The sequence below is a fragment of the Macrobrachium rosenbergii genome, chromosome 3 (assembly GCF_040412425.1).
Source record: "Macrobrachium rosenbergii isolate ZJJX-2024 chromosome 3, ASM4041242v1, whole genome shotgun sequence".
NCBI lineage: Eukaryota > Metazoa > Arthropoda > Malacostraca > Decapoda > Palaemonidae > Macrobrachium > Macrobrachium rosenbergii.
Window position 1 is genome coordinate 60,336,447 of NC_089743.1, and position 19,026 is coordinate 60,355,472.

Here is a 19,026-nt window from a genome sequence, read left to right on the forward strand (position 1 = left end):
TCCTGCTACTGTCATGGGATGGACCCTCGACAAGAAGGTTCGGTTACTAAATAAAAGAAAAGATGCTAAATTTCCTTCAAAATTATTCATCTTCTAATAATGATGTTTAAGTCCCTAGTTAAGATTGCTTCTTTCCTTTTGTGGGTACAGTTCTTACTGAATTATAAATTCATCTAATCATAACGATATTTAAGATCATGCTAAATAATGCTTCAGTATTGTTAAATGTAAATAAGATCCTATTGCAAAAAGGTTCAATTACTAATAGACTGTGCTTCATTTCCTATAAAATACTAACACGTCTAATATTTATGATGTTTAAGGTCCTGCTAAATAGTGCTTCAGCTCCCACTATATGGTGGTCATTCTACTAATGATGTGCAACCTCCTGCTAAATAATATTTCGAGTTCTGTTAATTAACAAATAGGATTTTTATATGAACAATTTCAAATACCGTTAAACGGAAGAGACCTTCCAACTACATGGAGAGTCAATATTAATAAATGACGGTTTGGTTCTCGGTAATTATAATCTTCCTCGCAGCAATTATGGTAAAGTTCCTATTAAATAACTATTCAGTTCCTATCAAATGGCAAATGGGATCTAACAGGTTCAGTTACTGATAAAAGATATTTCGGTTCCTATAAAATGATAAATCCGTCTGTTAGTAAGATTATTTAGGTTCTTGCTAAATGATTCCTCAGGAAAAATTCCAGTTCTCAATCATTACCCACAGCCTAACAATCATTTTAATTTTATAAGTTCCGATTAAATAATGTTTTTGTCCCTGGTGAATGGTAAAAATGTTTCCCTACAAAAAGGTTCAGTTACTGATAAACTGTGCCTCAGTTTCCTAAAAATAATGATCAATCAACTTTTGAAATGGTCGATAACAATGATATCCGAGTGGATCTTGTTTGTCCTCCCTCGGGTGACAGCAGGGGAGACATGACAAAGCCACCCAGACCCTGCAAACCGGGTTGTCTGTTCCATGTTGGGGCGGGGTAGGTAGTTGAACGGGAGGGTAGGGGAGACCTTGACCACCCACCTGCAAACATGTTTATCCTTCCCGAATGGGAGCCGGGTCGGTAGGGGATGGGGAGGGTAGGGGAGACAGCAGCACCAAGTTTCAACGGGCGTAGCGCACGCCAAGCTCGTATAAAATAATGGCCTGTCTGCTTATAATGAAGCTAAATTTATTTCTTATGGTCTACTTTGTGATCTGCATCTTGGAGTATATCACTCCCCACCCCTACCTCTGTATGTGCCTCATAAATGACGATGGTTTCCTCGGCTTCTCTGTCTTCCCGTCCCCTCCCAAAGTCTGTAATGCATGTAAAAGATTGGCTGGGTGTACTCCCTAATATTCTGGAGACATCCATGGCCCTTTCTAATGTTATTTCTGCTCCACTGAATCTGCATCACAAACTCTTCTGCTATTTCTTATTCCAGACCCCTTCACACAGCTTGTCGAGAACCACCCCAGCTTGGTTTCCAAAGTCACTGCCTTTTATTTTGACTTTTAAACAATTCATGGGTGACTACCTAGACTGATCTCTGAAAAATCTTTTCTGATTTGCCCATGGAACGTTCTGAAATATCAACTTTTTTATGGAACAGTTTGTCTGGCAGCAATAAGTCACCTACTGTACATGTTCTCCATATGGGTACATTTTTTTGTGTGCAAAATGCTCACTTGATATCTAATTCTCATTACGTAAACATCATCAGTTTCCTACATCTGCATACCCCCTTTCGTTTCCCACACCTACACAACACTTCCTTTTCTGCGCCAAAACACCTATCCCATTTTCCAAGCCCATGTTCGACATTTCTCACACTACCTATTCGCATCACACTGCTCTCTTACATCCCACGTCCACCATCCATGACTAACCCTTCTCCCCATGATCTCTCTCTCTCTCTCTCTCTCTCTCTCTCTCTCTCTCTCTCTCTCTCTCTCTCTCTATATATATATATATATATATATATATATATATATATATAACTTGGGAAAGTTATATTTTTTTTTATTTCTTTCCTGCTTGTCCATTAGCTGGAAAAAAGTAATTAGATTGAGCCTAGATTTGCAACTGTCCCAAACAGCTACATGGTAACGAGTAAGATCATCTGAATTATAATGTTTTGACCTAAAATTTTGTATGACCATATATTTTACTTTGTCGCGGTCTCATGTACACACACACACACACGTCATTATACGCCATTTCTCGCCTTAGAAGCAGATGATAAATAATTCTGCTTTAGATTTTTGCACCAATGATACAGGGCCGTGTATAGAGACGGCTCTGCAGTGATGTAGACAATACCGTCAGTGCGCACCCAAGACGATAACGTTTTTTTTACGCAATGCTAGTTTTTGTGGAAAAAACTTGTATTTAGAAACTCTTCGTATTTTTTTTAAACATTCCTCAAATTCCTCAATAACATTATCACATTCTTCGTCTTTCCTCCTGCCATCATGAAACTATTATTTATTTGTATATTACCTGAATCTTAATTAATGAAGTAGAGCATGCATTTCTTTGTCTTCTCCTCCAAGCCTATGACGAATCCATGTTTATAAAAATCTCTGAGCCATTTCTACCAGTTACAAAAATTTCCTTCATGTTGAAATTAGGATTGCTGACTAAAACATATAGTGGCACTGTTTGCCGTAGTTCAGTCAGAACAACTTCACAGTCAAATACCTTTGATACAAGCAAGGATGCAAGCAGTGGAATTCATGGGACTTTCAGGCTATGGAGTTTCAGCTCTCACTACGCTGCCCTGCCTATCGGCGAGACCAAAATCAGTATACTTTGTAATTTCCAATACATTACCTCGCTCAGTGTCAAATGTGGGTAGGTGGCTCAGAATTATTCAGAAAATTTTCCAGGAAGCCATAGTGCTGTGCGGCTGCTCACCACCAAATGTCACCTCAAAACAATTTCATCACTCCGGACAAGTAGCCTACTCAATTAATTTTATACTTAGTGTAAGACGCAACTCATTCAAAGCTCATTTGATTAAGCAGGGGCTGACTGAAGTTCCAAAAAACTAAAAGATTCAATATTTCTGTCATTTGATGAAAATGCGCAGAACTTGACAGCCTTCCTGCTAAAGAGGTGAGAAGGGCGGCGTCATTCAGTCCGAGTGTTCCAAAAGGTTAAGGAAAGATAGAGATTCTTTGTTACTAAAAAAAAAAAAAACACACACACACACACAAATGTTCACTTTCTCTGACAGTCAAGAAACACAATAGATACTCGGGTGACTCTGCATGTTTGCATGATGTTGGAAATTTCTACACAAACAGCAAAACAGTGTTTGATTTCCGCAAACTGGTGTTTTTATGTTGTTCCTCAATTTTGCACAAAATCTATTATCACTGTACTGTGCTCAATTTTACCAGCAGTTTACGTGTACAACTGCTGTAAAATCAATAGCGTCTCGCGATAGAAGGGCGAGAAAGCACAATTTAAGATCCTCAAGCAGCATCTGGCATACAAATTTGTCACAGTTACTCATCCAAAGAAATTCACTTGCAATGTGTGAGATAAACCGTTTACAGATGACGTAAGTAGTTTACATTATAGGAAATTCATGCAGAGATTCGGTCCTAAATCTATGAATGATGCTATCATCGCAATACTCCGAGAATAAACTAAGAAATGGGAAGGGGAAATCAAATTTGTTAAGGTGACGTTGTAACAAGAACTTGGAGTCCTTACTGAGAAACCAGAGCCCAGAGAGGAAGATTAGTCTATAGATTGATAATCTATAATTTGCGGGTGTTACAACGCAGTAGTTTTACAAGCATTGTTTTGAACTAATATTTTTGGCATTTATGGAAGCCATCCCTCAAAACGGCAAATAAACACTTGTTTTGGAAAAGACTGGAGAGAGACAGTCTGTGGGAATTTTCTTTGCGGAACTAAACAGAATATGCGCCAGATGACAGAACGTATATGAATTAGTAGGTATTTTCTTTGCGGAACTGAACAGAACACGCACCAGAAGATGGCAGTGTAAGGGCGTCAAACCGCCTCTCCATTCCATATGTTTCGGTCTACTTTTGTACATTAATCATGTTGTATTTGTCACTTGTTATTGTTTCAGATTTTTTATGTATCTCATTATATGTATCATTCTACGGCCTATTCGCCGATATATATATACTGCCTTGTACATGTTCTGTAATGCTCTGTATGTCATTTTGTCTTTCAACAAACACAATTCTGTACGGACACTGCGTGGGGCCGTAGGTCGTCCGCTTTTCGCATTATAAGTACCTGCTGTGAACAATAAAGAATCAGTCTCACTTCTGGCCTTTTTTGAACCTCACACTGGTGACCACAGGAAGCAACAGGTAGCGCAGTTTTGGCCCAGCCATTAACGGACTAATTACGGCCACAGCCTACCATCCAGAGAGCCTTTAACGGACTAAACATGGCATCAAGTTTAGGCCTCGATAGCTTCTTCCCTGGCGGAAACTGTGCCATTAACAGACTAAATATGGAGTACCCAACAAAGGGAACGTTTTGGCACTACAATCAGCACCATTAACGGACTCAACACAGCGCATTTTCCTGCATTTTGGTGCATGAGAAGTAAAGATGGCAGAAGATGAAATTAAATGTAAACATGTGAGCATCATCTGTACGCCTCTCTCGCTGACAAAAGCAGATGCGGTCAAACTCCCTCAGTTTTCGCGCGAAAACACGGCATCATGGTTCCAGTGCGCAGAAGTACACTTCCACATGGTGCGCATAACAGATGATGCAAGCAAGTCCGACATCACCATGGTGGCACTCCGGTAGAGGTGTTCAACAGGATATCCCCCTGGCTCGATGTGCATGCAGACGAAGTTACATACGCGGCATTAAAAGATAAACTAATCAAGACCTACTCCATGCTTGTGACGGAAAGAGCACAGTGCACACGCGACTTGGCATCCCAGCCCCTCAGAGAAGCATTACCCAGAGAGGCCTAGGACAAATTGCAGGGGCTCATAACATTACCAGGCTGAGATGAGAACGGGAGGACAAGGAAAATCGACCTCGCAAGGGCGATCTTCCTTCGACGCCTCCCGCAGGTAGTGAGGATCCAGATAAGGGACGCCGATACCCTCAACACCAGGACATTAATAGACATCGCCCAGAACATGCCACCACCCTTGCATCTGCCGCCCTGGAAGCCTGCAGCCTGATGGAGAGCAACAACGACGACAGAGAGATAACATCGTTTTCAAAAAGAAACCAAAAGAGAACAGAGGGAAATCATTTGCACCGTGGTGCTTCTACCACAAGAAATTTGGAGCCAAAGCAAAGTACTGCAAACACCCCTGTTCCTTTCCAAAAAACGACTTCAGCAGTCACAAGTAACAGCAGTGGCTGCAAAACTGATCTCCCCCCGACCAGCAGGCTTTTTCATCAAAGATGGAATCTCCAAGCACCACCTGCTGGTAGACACGGGGGCAATACAGTCTGTCTTCCTGCCAGCAAAGGAAGATCTTAAGAAGAAATCTGACTCAACAAACGCCCTCATCACAGCAAACGGGACACCCATCTGCACATACGGCACGACACGGATCATCTCCATCCTGGGCCGCAGATACCACTGGCCCTTCGGCATTGCGAATGTTAAGTTCCCGCTGCTGGGTGCAGATTTCCTAGGACACCACGGACTTCTTGTCGATGTCGGAAGGGAATGACTACTGGACACAAGAACCTGCCACTCCCGCCAACTCGCCAAAGGACCAGGGATGCCCGCCATCTGCTCCACAGCCTCCAGCAGCTACACGTCCCTCCTACAGGAATTTCCAGACGTGTTTAAACCGGAGCTAAGACAGTCACCAGGGGCTTCAGCAAAGCACAGCATATTCCATCACATCACCACAACAGGCCTACTAACTCATGCGAAGTTCCGGCGCCTGTCCCCACAAAAGCTACAAGACACCAAATGGGCCTTCACAGAGATGGAACAAATGGGCATCCGCAAAAAAGCATCAAGCCCGTGGGCATCACCCCTTCACATGGTAAAGAAAGCAGATGGTTCATGGAGGCCATGCGGAGAATAGCGCCGCCTAAACGCAGTCATGACACCAGACCACCACCCCTCCCAAACATGCGGGACCTGACGAGCACACTCCATGGGGCAAAGATCTCCTCCAAAATGGACCTGCTCAAATCATATTTCCAAGTCCCTATGCACCCCGATGACGTCCCAAACACCGCAATGATAACACCCTTCGGGACCTATACATTCTTCTATTCAACCTTTAGTCTCAGAAATGCAGGTGCCACATTCCAGCGACTGATGGACACCATTTTGGAGGACCTGCCCTTCTGCATCTGCTACATCGATGACATCCTGATCTTCTCCAGGTTGCCCAAGGAACACCTTTGACACGTCCGGGCAGTTCTAAAACATCTACAGGAGAGCGGCCTAGTGGTGAGGTTAAACAAGTGCATCTTCGGGAAGGAAAAAATAGATTTCCTCGGACACGAAATCTCACCTGCAGGAGCACGTCTGATGGCATCTAAGGTGAAGGCCGTAGAGAAGTTCCCAGAACCCCAAAACATCAAGGCCCTGCAGGAGTTTCTGGGGATGATAAATTACTACAGGCAGTTCATCCCCAACATCACCTGAATCATGTACCCACTAACATCAGTCCTGAAGGGAAAGCCAAAGGCGCTGACCTGGGAAACTCTGCAGCAGAAGGCATTCAGGGAAATGAAGGGAGCCCTTGCCAGTGCCACGACTCTGACACACCACAACCCCGCAGCTGCCCTCAGGTTAACAACGGACACCAGCAACATCACCTATGGTGCAGTACTGGAGCAGGTGGTGAACGGCGCCCCTCAGCCCTTGGCTTTCTTCAGCCGGAAGTTCTCACCAGCTGAAAACCGCTACAGCGCCTTTGACAGGGAACTGCTGGCTATCTACCAGGCCATAAGGCACTTTAAGTACCTGCTGGAGGGCACTGAATTCACCATCCTGACAGACCACAAACCCCTGGTACACACCTTCACAAAGCAGGGAGATACACGGTCGGCAAGACAGCAGCGGCACCTAACCGCCATCTCAGAATTTGGCTGCATCATCAAATATGTCCCTGGGAGAAAAAACCCAATAGCCGATGCCCTGTTGAGAGTAGAAATAAACTCCCTCCAGCTTGGCATCGACTAGAAAGACCTGGTGAAGGAGCAAGCAGCGGACCCTGAAACGGCAGCCTACAGAACATCACTGATGGCACTGAAGTGGGAAGACGTGCCCTTAGGAAACCCCAGAACTACACTCCTCTGCGACACCAGAACAGGCCACCCTTGCCCCCTTGTGCCAGCTTCGAGGAGAAAGAAGGTGTTCGACGTGATACACAGTCTCTCCCATCCTTCAGGGCACACAACGGCATGCCTTATGACCAACAAGTTCGTCTGGCACAGTATCAACAAGGACGTACGCCATTGGGCGAGGAACTGCATAGTGTGCCAGACAAGCAAAACATCTTGCCACATGGAATCAGGGATCGGCGAGTTTCCCCAACCATGTCAGCGCTCCACATCGACGTCGTTGGCCCCCTTCCGCAGTCTGGAGGAGCAAGATACCTCCTGATGATTATAGACTGCTCCACCCATTGGCCCGAAGCAACCCCCAATAAGGAGGAATCCACAACGTCATGCGCAGAGGCCCTTCTCTCCAGCTGGATCAGCTGCTTCGGAGTGCCTGATAGCATCACCATGGACAGGGGCCCTGCCTTCCTCTCAGAACTCTGGGTCTCCCTGGCACGTCTGATGGGCTCGAAGCTGCACAGCACAATGGCGTACAACCCTGCAGTGAACAGCATGATCAAGAGAGCCCACCCCTCTTTTAAGGCAGCTCTCATGGCACACTGCACCAACGAGAACTGGAATACACAGCTCCCCTGGGTCCTCTTGGGTCTTCGCACCACACCTAAAGCAGATGGCAATGCCTCCCTGACCAAAAAAGTATACGGGGAAACACTGGTTGTGCCTGGAGAATTCTTCCCGCTGTCAGCTGGGGCGCAGATACGCCCCTCCCGAGGTTGAGGGAACTCTCATGGATGTTCGCTCCCTGCCATAGAACCTTCACCGACAGGACCAGCAGATACAACCCACCCGCCTTAGACTCCTGCGCCTATGTCTTCGTCAGGGTGGATGCTTGTCGGCCGCCCTTAACCAGGTCCTACAGGGGGCCCCACAGAATCATCAGGGGGTGGCCTAAAGCATTCCTGCTGGACATCCACAAGCGTGAGGACTGGGTAATGATTGACAGGCTAAAACCAGCGTTCCTGTTGGACAACGAAATCAGCGAGGAGACAGGCAAGTGACCCAGAGTTCCCCCTCAGCAACACTCCGCAGGAACAGCCGCCCCCACGCCGAAAAGAGGTCCAGGTCTGCCCAGGAAACAGCCCGCGCCAGAACCAGAGGTTGCACCCACACCCCGCCCGCAGTTCTCGAAAGTAGTGGCCCACTCAAGTTGCCGCAGCGCCTCCACGATTGATGTGTCATCCAATAATTTCTCGCATAATTATTGTCTTGGGGGAGTATTGTAAGGGCGTCAAACCGCCTCTCCGTTCCATGTGTTGCCTCTGCATTTGTACATTAATCATGTCGTCTTTGTCACTTATTGTTTCAGATTCTTTGTGTCTCATTATATGTATCATTCTACGGCCTATTTCGCCGATATATATATATATATATATATATATATATATATATATATATATATATATATATATATATATATATATATATATATATATATATATGTCTTTGTACATGGTCTGTAATGCTCTGTAGCCTATATGTCATTTCATACTTTCAACAAACAATTCTGTACGGACGCAGCGGGGGCCTGCAGGTCGTCTGCTTTTCGCATTATTAGTACCTGCCGTGAACAATAGAGAATCAGTCTCACTTCTGACCTCAGAACAGAATTAACAGGAATTTTCTTTGCGGAACTGAACAGAACACGCGCCAGAAGATGACAGACCGTATATGAATTAGTGGGAATTTTCTTTGCGGAACTGAACAGAATACGCGCCAGATGACAGATCGTATATGAGTCAGTAGGAATTTTCTTTGCGGAACTGAACAGAATACGCGCCAGATGACAGATCGTATGAGTCATGAGTCAGTAGGAATTTTCTTTGCGGAACTAAACAGAATACGCGCCAGAAGATGACAAAACGTATATGAATTCGTAGGAATTTCTTTGCGGAATTTGAACAGAATACGCGCCAGATAACAGAACATATATGAATTAAACATGTTAACCAAACAACAAAGACAATACCTTCATTCTTATGATCAGGGGCCTTTCGTTCCTTTTGGTACCGCACTTAAACGTGAGAGGAGAATCGTGGAAATGGCAGTGGTATGATAAAGATCATATATATTTTAATTGTATGCTACCTCTGGCTCAAGGCCTAATGTTTGCTAGCGTTGTATATTCCGACAGCATAAATAGGAATACTTGCTTTTATAAGTAAAAATACTTGTTTTTTAAGTTACCTTGGTATTAACAAATATACATCTGATGGGATGATAAAAGGCAAACGAGGATTACAAACGTAATTTTGAAAACGATTATACATTTAACTGGCTTCGATTGCGTGGTTTTATAGATGGCAGCAGCACAGCAGACAAAGCAATGCTCCTCGACCTCGTAGGCTCGTACCAACGGCAACAACAGTGACAGAGTGAGAAAGTCGTGCTCCCCTGCTACCTAACGTCAAGGTAAATAAGAAGTAAACCATCAATTGTTAAACGTTTCTTGACGACTGAATCCTTATTAGGGATATGTGGAAATTAACTGTCATGAAGTTGGGTCATGTTATTGATGTGTTAGATGTACTGTTGAGAAATCTCTCGGTAGGGAAATGTCCCTTTCTAAGAGACGAGAGAGAGAGAGAGAGAGTTGGTGGCGAGTCTATTTTTATTTCACTCTGGAATTTCAGGTGGTCTCGGGAATTTTAAGAAAGTCGTTTCAAATAAGCGTGATGCCTAATGAACATTTTTCAGTATTTATTCTTGATGATATAAGGGGTTAATCAGGCGAAGCTGAGTTTGCATTGTGGAATATTCTACTCTTTACTCGGCCGCCTGAAATTCTCTTATATTCAAATGTAATCTCACGCAATTTGACGGTCGTGCTATTGGCTGCTTGTCAGAGTGCGGCATTTAATATACGTTTGCTAAATAAAGATTTTTATGTAATTTTACCCAAGTAGCTTATGACAGAAGGAGAGGCTAAATATATTGAAGCAGTATCAAGGCCAGGCAGTTTCGTACTGGTTGAAGTTAGGCCTAGACTAAGGGCCTCGTGCTCTACCCTGTTAAGCCAAGATTGAGAGCTGCTGTTCACAATAGCCTATCAAGTCTAAATACACAGCTTTAATGCTATGCTACATGATTTTCAATGTAAATACCCCACATGAACTATATATTTTTCTGGTAAAACTGCAGGGTAGTCCCGCATGGACTGCCATGTTGTTGTTATGGAATGGGCCAATTCTAAGTACTAGCTCTGCGCCTGTTTTTACCTTGGAAAATGGTTTTTTCTACACTTTTAGGGCGTCTGATACTGGCAGTGAGTTTGTTGTCAGCCAACTGTTATTTGCCCCCTAACTACTCAACAGTAAAGGGGATTGTGGGAATTCTGGGTTTTGGTTGGGGGAGAACACAGAAATGGAGCGGACATGTTTACGTTGGGGAGGCCCCCGCTGGAGGGGAAAAACGAGAGGGAGCCTTTCACCAACAGGAGGGAGTTAAATGCATTTTGCTGTGTTTAGTACTGGCATCGGCAGGATGGAATGTCCCTTCGCCGTGTTTAGTACTGGCCGGGTGGGGGAGACCCATACGTTAACAAGTTATTGCACTTGCTGGACGGCATGTGAACCGTTCCAAACAGATGTACCCGTGCTGTCTTGTGAAGATCGCTTATGGAAATCCCTTGTTGGATGGACTTCAGGGATTAATTACAGGTTAATTACATTCGTGTGACAAAAATTAAAGATGAATCCATAATTGGCAACCAAAAAACTGTAGAAAATGTCAAGTTAGAAGGAAATTGCTGCAGAATGGTTCTGTGCATGCACAAGTCATTAGGGAGCCATATGTTCAAGAAGGGATTGGCTAAGGAAACCTATTACCAAAGGAACTATACTAACCTAATATACCGTAACCTAACCTAGCCCCCCGAACCGTCCGGTGAAGGAAACCACATTTTACCAAAACCTACCCCATAGTACTGTGTAGGCGTGATAGCATTCCAGGATGGCCAGCATATGAAAACACCTGTTCTGATGTTAATTACAGGTTAATTACAGTCAACTGCCAAAAAAATGGTAAATTACTAATAGGTAATCAAAATACTACAGGAAAAGTCAATTTCCTATACCATTTTTCTCTACTGGTTAGCCTGTCTTGCATTTTATGCATTTATAACTGTGGCTGTCACAAACCATTTGTTATTTATTCATAGATATTGATAGAAAAAAATGCAATATGTAAATTACAAAAGAATCAGTTGGAAAAAATTACATAGTTCAACGATAATAATAAAAAAATTTACGAAGCATGAAAATATTGCACGTACGGTTAGGCTAAAGATATGCATCCTAACCTAACCTAGGGTGCCAAGTAGCCTATATTCCTGGCCCTAGTGGTGAAGATCTCCAAGTCAGTTTTTATTTGAAACAATTGCATTCCAGAGTTGAAAATATGATTGTCTTGTGCTTTAGTGAGTTTTTGAGTGTCTGTGACAGTCATCTTGGTAGTGAATTACTAGTTTTGATGATGCTTGACCTCCCTGTGTCTTGTAATTATGGAGGAACCAAAGTGGGAACCAGGAGTTTTGGGTGCGGGAAAACAAAAGATGTGAATTACAGGGATGTATTTGATCTAATGCATTGGGTCCTATCCTGGCAACCCTGCCCCCAGCCTAATCAAACATAAATTGAAATAAAAGTTGAAATAAACATGGTTGCCACCTGACTTAACCTAAGCACCAGGTCCTTACCAGGCTGGGGAGGGGAGCTTTGCCTTCTGGATTACCCCCATTGAACCTAATCTATGGTTATTGTAAATTGAAATAAATGATAGGGTTATGACTTAATCTAATCCTACATGGCCTAGGGGGCTTGGTCCCCTCTTGACCCTCCACTTAACCTAGTAGATGGTGTCACTTTGAAAATTTGTAATTTTGTACATGCAACTTACCCGTCAGATATATACTTTGCTATAGTCTCCGGCGTTCCCGACAGAATTTCAAAACTCATGGCACACGCACAGGTAGGTCAGGTGATCTACCATACCCGCCGCTGGGTGGCGGGAATAGGAACCATTCCGTTTTCTAATCAGATTTTCTCTGTCGCTGGTTCCGGCAACATCTGTTGTTGGTTCCTCCTGCTTTGATTTTCGTTTCTCGCTTGCTGAGGATCTGTTTTGGCCTGATTTTGGTGACGTATTGGATCTTTGGTTTGGCATACGCTATTGTGGACTGTTTTTTGATTTGCTTTTGGATTGTTCATTAAGATGTCTGATGTTAATGTTTCGCCTGTGTTCCGTGTGTGTGCTAGGCAAGAGTGTAAGGTGAGGTTGCCGAAAGCTGGTAGACCCTCACACTGTATGTATGAGGTGTAGGGGAATGATTGTTCTTGGACAATAGGTGCAAGGAGTGTGAGAAGTTGTCTGTTCAAGAATGGAAGGTTTTGACTTCTTATTTGAAGAAGCTCGAAAAGGATAGAGTTAGGAAGGCTTCCTCCAGAAGCTCGAGTAGGTCTCGCTCTGCTGAGCACGAAGTAGAGATTAATACAGTAGACTCTCCTAATCATTTGGTTTCAGCCCCTTCTCCCTTCATCGAACCTGTGGATTCGTCCTCTGAAATGGCTGCGATGAAAGCGGAACTTCTTCGGATGAAATCGCAACTGCGTGCGATGAAGGAAGGTAAGAGTGATAGTGATATGTGCAGTGTCCCCAGTGCAGTGGAGGGGGCGTCTGATCGGCTCCGCATTGCTCCTAGGCCTAGACCTCTTCCAAACTCCCAGGACCAGTGGAGGAGGAATGTCGAAAGCCGCAGGGAGGATGTAGAGCATCCCCAACGATCAGGCGTCCCTTCGGCAGATCCTGTAGTTGCGTCCCAGGCTGCCTTGGATCGCCATAGAAAAGGCATCCTGAAGAAGTATTTCTCGTCTTCTGACGCGTCTTCTCCGAGGCGCGGTTGGAGTTCGGCTGAGGAGTCGCACCCTCTGAAGAGATCCTGGAAAGCTCCTAGAGTTGAACTTTTGGACTCGAGCCCTGAGCACTTCCCGGAGGATTCTCCTATAGTCAGGAAGAGAGCTCGTAGATCCCCCTCCTCCTCTCCAGCAGGAGTTAAGGATTCGTCGAAGAAGATTTTGATCGGCCTCCAGGAGCAGTTATCGGCACTTGTTGGATCTCTTGCAAAGGATACCTTGTCTCGTAGGAAGGATGACTTTCTTCCTATTAAGAGTTCCAGGAAGCTCTCTTCTTCAACTCGTCGCTCTTCTCCTGCCAAGCTTCCTTCTACTAGCAAGTTTGTTCATGACACTTACCTGCCAGATATATATATAGCTGTATTTCTCCGAAATCCGACAGAATTTCAAAACTCGCGGCACACGCAGTGTGGCCAGGTGGTTAGTACTCATTCCCGCCGCTGGGAGGTGGGAATCGGGAACCATTCCCATTTTCTATTCAGATTTTCTCTGTCGCCGGTACTGTTAACATCTGTTACAGTACCTCCGCCTCTGGATTTTGTTAACTTGCATATTTCCACTTAAGTATTCTCTTGACTTTTGGTTTTGGATCTTGGACTGTGGATTGGCACACGCTTTTTTTTGGACTGTTGTTGATTTTGCTTATGACTTCTCTTTAAATATGTCTGGTTCTAGTTCTGCTAGTTTTCGTGTATGTTGCATGAGTGATTGTAAGGTGAGGCTACCAAAGCTTCGGTAGACCCTCACCGGTTTGCTTGAGGTGTAGGGGCATGTTTGTCTAATAGATGATCGATGTAAGGAGTGTGAACCTTTATCGGATGCGAGCTGGAAGTCTTATGATTCGTATGTTCGCAAGTTGGAGCGTGACAGGGTCAGGAGGTCTTCCTCCAGGAGTGTGTGCAAGAGTCAGGTTATTTCCTCTCCTGATAATCCTAATGTAGTTGATGTTGCACCTGTCCCTGTGGTTTTGCCTTCGGGCCCTGATGTTGTGTCTGCGGAGGGTTTGGCCCTGGCGGAGATCATGAATTCCATCCGTGCGCTCGAAAACAAAGTGACATCTCTTCAAAGTGTTGTGAAGTGTAGTGCTCCCCCAGTGTTGTGGAGGGGGCGTCAGATCGCCCCATAATGCTTCTAGGCCTGGACCGCTGTCAGACTCCCAGGACTCAGGAGAAGGCATGTCGAAAGCCGCAAAAGAAGGTTACGGGGCTTCCCACCGATCTGACGTCCCTTCGGCAGGTCCTGTTGTCGCTTCCCAGGCTGCCAGAGATCGTGCTTCGGCGCGCATTCTCAAGGACTGCTTTTCGTCCTCCGAGGCGTCCTCCCCTCGTAAGGGGTGGAACTCTCGTAAGGACTCTCGTCCTCTGAAGAGGAGCTGTGTTCAAGAGGACGCTTCTCGTCAGTCTTCTTCGTCTGCTTGGTATCTTGAAGCTTTTCCACCGCAGAAGAGGACTAGGATTTCGTCTGATGAGGACGTTTCTGAGCGCCCCAGTCGCTCTAAGGAGAGAACCTTTCTTGCACCTGTGAGGAAGAAGAAGGCGTCCCCTCGCCCATCGTCTTCCCACAGGATTGTCTCTCCCCCCAGACTTGATTCTTCTCCATCTAAGAAGATTTTGTTGGAGATGCAGCGGCAGTTGTCTTCTCTTATTGCTGAGAGGGACTCTGCTCCTCGTCGTCGCAAGGACTTGACTTTGCCTGTCAAGAGGTCCAGGAAGTCTCCTTCTCCTGCTCCTTTTTCTTCGTCTCCATCTCCTGTGTCGTCGCCTTGTCACCCTCTTAGCTCTCAAGTTCCCCGTCGTGACGCTTCACGAGCTGCTTCCCGGGACGCTTCGGTTGCCGCTCTTCAGGACGCTTCTGTGCAGGACGCTCTTCTGGTTTTTGGGCGGGACGCCCGTGTGGACGCTCTTCAGGACGCTCTCCAGGACGCTCCTCAGGACGTCCCTTCGGTTGCTCTTCAAGACGTTACGGAGCATTCTCTTTCGTCTGGGAAAAGAAGATCTCTTCTTCGTATCGGACCTCAAGGCCTTCGTTCCCCTAAAGTGTTGGGTGACTCGGTTGTTTCTCCGGCTGTGGCGGGAGAGGTTTCTGGCGAATCGGATCCTGCTGACGTCGAGCCCTCGTCTGCTTCCTCTACTTCCGATTACCAAGTTTTGACCGGATTGCTTAAAGACTTGTTCGGAGACAAGTTTAAACCCTCGGCTCCTCTCTCTCCGTTTTCTCAGTTAGCTTCTTCCAAAGCGAGGAGAGCGCCGGGGTTTTTGAAGATGACTTCTTCGTTGGCGACCAAGAGGGCTTTTAAGAAAGTCAACGTGTGGATGGAGGAACGGAAGTCCCATGGCAAGACCTCTTTCGCAGTGCCTCCGTCTAAGCTTTCCGGCAAGGCTGGTATGTGGTATGAGACGGGAGAGGATATCAGTCCTAGAGTTCCTTCCTCTTCTCAAGGGGATTTCACCAGTCTTGTCGACGCTCCCAGAAGGTCGCATCTGTCTACTGCTAAGGTTTCTTGGACTTTGTCAGAGACAGATCATCATCTCAAGGGTCTCTTCTGCACCATGGAGGTGTTTAATTTTTGGACTGGTGCTTGGGAGCTTTAGATCTTAAGCTTCGAGCTCTGATTCAATTAGCCTGGGGAGCTCTCTAGTGTCCTTAACTGTATGGACAAGGCAGTCAGGGATGGATCTGAAGAACTGGCGTCTCACTTTTGGTACGGGCCTCTTAAAGAAGAGGGCCTTGTTTTGCGACTTCACATCTAAGTCTGTCTCTCCTTCGCAAAGGGCAGAGTTATTGTTCGCCCCTTTGTCCAACCATCTGTTCCCCCAGTCTTTGATTCGGGACATCTCCTCAAGTCTTAAGGAGAAGGCCACGCAAGATCTGCTGGCTCATTCTTCGAGACGTCCTCCAGCTTCTTCTTCAGCTTCAGTTTTGTCCGCCAGGAAGAAGAAGCCCTTTCGCGGAGGAACTTCTTCCTCTAGATCGTCTCCGCGAGGAAGAGCTTTCACCAGAGGAGCGGCCCCCTCAAAACCTAGGGGAAAAAAGTGACTCCTTACGCCTCCAGACACCAGTAGGAGCCAGGCTTCTTTATTTTGCGGGAGCCTGGAGAACGAAAGGGCCGGACGCATGGTCGCTAAGTGTTCTAGAGAAGGGTTACAAGATCCCCTTTCTCATGTTGCCACCCCTTTGCACGTCGCCCAGGGATCTGTCGCCTTCTTACCACCGAGAGAAGCAACAGATTCTTTTAGACCTCCTGGAGCAGTTGATAGAGAAGAGAGCCGTGGAACAAGTTCTGAAGTTGGATTCTCCGGGGTTCTACAACAGGCTATTCTTAGTCCCGAAACAGTCGGGAGAGTGGAGACCGGTCTTGGATGTAAGCGTCTTGAATCGCTTTATTTCGAAAGAAAAATTCAAGATGGAAACGCCCCAGTCAGTTCTCGGGGCTTTAAGACCAGGAGACTGGATGGTCTCTGGACTTACAGGATGCGTACTTCCATGTTCCCATACATCCTCAGTCAAGGAAGTACCTGAGGTTTGTGCTGGGGGGACGAGTCTTCCAGTTCAGAGCTCTCTGCTTCGGTTTGAGCACTGCTCCCATGATCTTCACGGTGATCATGAAAAATGTTGCGAGGTGGCTTCACCTGGCGGGTGTTCGTGTTTCGTTCTACCTGGATGATTGGCTCATACGAGCCTCTTCTCGGGGGAAGTGTCTGGAGGACCTGACTTTGACGCTGAATTTGACGAAGTCCCTGGGACTTCTTGTGAACCAAGAAAAGTCCCATCTGATCCCGAAGCAGTCCATCGTCTATCTGGGGATTCAGATGGATTCAGTGGCTTTTCGAGCTTTTCCATCCCGAGAACGGCAACTGCTTTGCTTAGAAAAAGTTTTGTCCTTCCTAGGGAAAGAAACATGCTCGGTGAGGAATGGATGAGTTTGCTGGGGACCATTTCCTCGCTGGAGAAGTTTGTTTCCTGGGGAGGCTTTCATCTCAGACCGCTCCAGTTTTTCATGGCGGAGAACTGGAGGGACAAGGAGAATCTGGAAGAGACTTTGACGATATCTCCTTTAATCAAGGATCATCTGAGGTGGTGGTTCGACCCCTTAAAGCTTGCGGAGAGGGGTTTCTCTTAAATCTTCAGAGCCCCGACCTAGTGTTGTTTTCCGACGCGTCCAGGGAAGGATGGGGAGCAACACTAGGAGGGGAGGAAGTGTCAGGCACCTGGAGAGGGGAACAGGTGTCCTGGCACATAAATCTCAAGGAATTGGGTGCTATCTTTCTGGCCCTTCAATTCTTCGAAGACCAAGTTTCAGGCAGAATTGTCCAAGTAAATTCGGACAATACCACAGCTCTAGCGTACCTCAAAAAAACAGGGGGTACTCGATCTCGTTCCCTGTTCATCCTAGCGAGGAGATCCTGCTTTGGACTCGGGGTCGGGGGTCACTATTCTCACGAGGTTCATTGCGGGCGTGGAGAATATCCGAAGCGGACCTTCTCAGTCGGCAACATCAGCTTCTACCGACCGAGTGGACCCTTCACAAGGAGGTATGTTTAGAGTTGTGGAGGATATGGGGACGTCCTCTAGTGGACCTCTTTGCTACGTCCAGGACGACAAGACTCCCCCTTTATTGCTCTCCTGTCCTAGACCCAGGAGCGGTAGCCATAGACGCGCCCTCCTCTGGGACTGGAAAGGCCTCGACCTTTACGCTTTCCCTCCCTTCAAGATCCTGGGAGAAGTGATAAGGAAATTTGCAACGTCAGAAGGAGCAAGGATGACTTTAATAGCCCCCTTCTGGCCAGCAGCGGATTGGTTCCCAGAGACCTTGGCCTTCCTAGTGGACTTTCCAAGGACGCTTCCACTGAGGGTGGACCTTCTCAGGCAGCCGCATTTGAAAGGTTCCACAAAAACCTCTCCGCTCTGAGTCTGACTGCGTTCAGACTATCACAAAGCTGGCTAGAGCAAGAGGTTTTTGAGAGCTGTGGCAAAGGCCATCGCCAGTGCCAGGAGACCTTCTTCGAATGCGGTCTACCAGTACAAGTGGGCTGTTTTAGGAAATGGTGCAGGAGTAAAGGAGTTCCTCGACCACGACCTCTGTACCACAAATAGCTGACTTCCTTTTTTATCTCAGGCATAAGAATAAACTGGCAGTCTCGACTATTAAGGGCTATAGGAGTATGCTATCGGCAGTCTTTAGGCACAGAGGCCTGAACTGCGACAACAAGGATATTCACGATCTACTGAGATCCTTCGAGACTGTCAAAATTCCTCAACTCAGGACGCCTTCTTGGAATCTGGACGTTGTCCTGAAGTTTCTTATGTCAAGTGCTTTTGAACCTCTGTCTTCAGCTTCCCTCAAGAACGTGACTAGGAAAGCTGTCTTCCTAACGGCTCTGGCGACAGCTAAGAGGATTAGTGAAGTGCAAGCCATTAGCAAGCATATTGGCTTTAGGGTCCTAATGCTGTATGCTCCCTAAATCCTTTGTTCTTAGCCAAGAACGAAAATCCTTCAAACCCTTGGCCCAAGTCGTTTGAGATCAAAGGTTTGACGGAGATGCTTGGGCAGGAGTCAGAAAGAGTCCTGTGTCCTGTCAGGGCTCTCAAGTTCTACTTAGCCAAGACCAAGAAGACTAGAGGCTCATCAGACAGTCTGTGGTGTTCGGTGAAGAGACCTGATCTTCCCATGTCTAAGAATGCCTTAGCATTCTTTTTAAGAAGTACTATTAGAGAGGCTCATTCCTCCTGCCTAGAAGGTGACATGAGACTTCTGAAAGTAAAG

General features: G+C 46.1%; 1 protein-coding gene across 2 annotated transcripts in view; it reads left to right on the plus strand.

Moving 5' to 3' along the window:
• The first annotated feature begins 9,359 nt into the window (after nt 1–9,359).
• Nucleotides 9,360–19,026, plus strand: part of LOC136856150 (S-phase kinase-associated protein 1) — a 70,277-nt gene continuing 60,610 nt past the window's right edge. Inside the window, exons 1-2 of one of the 2 annotated variants that reach the window (XM_067133819.1) lie at nt 9,360–9,403; nt 9,654–9,765. The gene's annotated coding sequence lies outside the window, so the exon portion shown is untranslated. Of the gene's footprint in view, nt 9,404–9,637; nt 9,766–19,026 lie in introns of those variants that run through there. The other variant, XM_067133827.1, reaches the window with a different exon arrangement.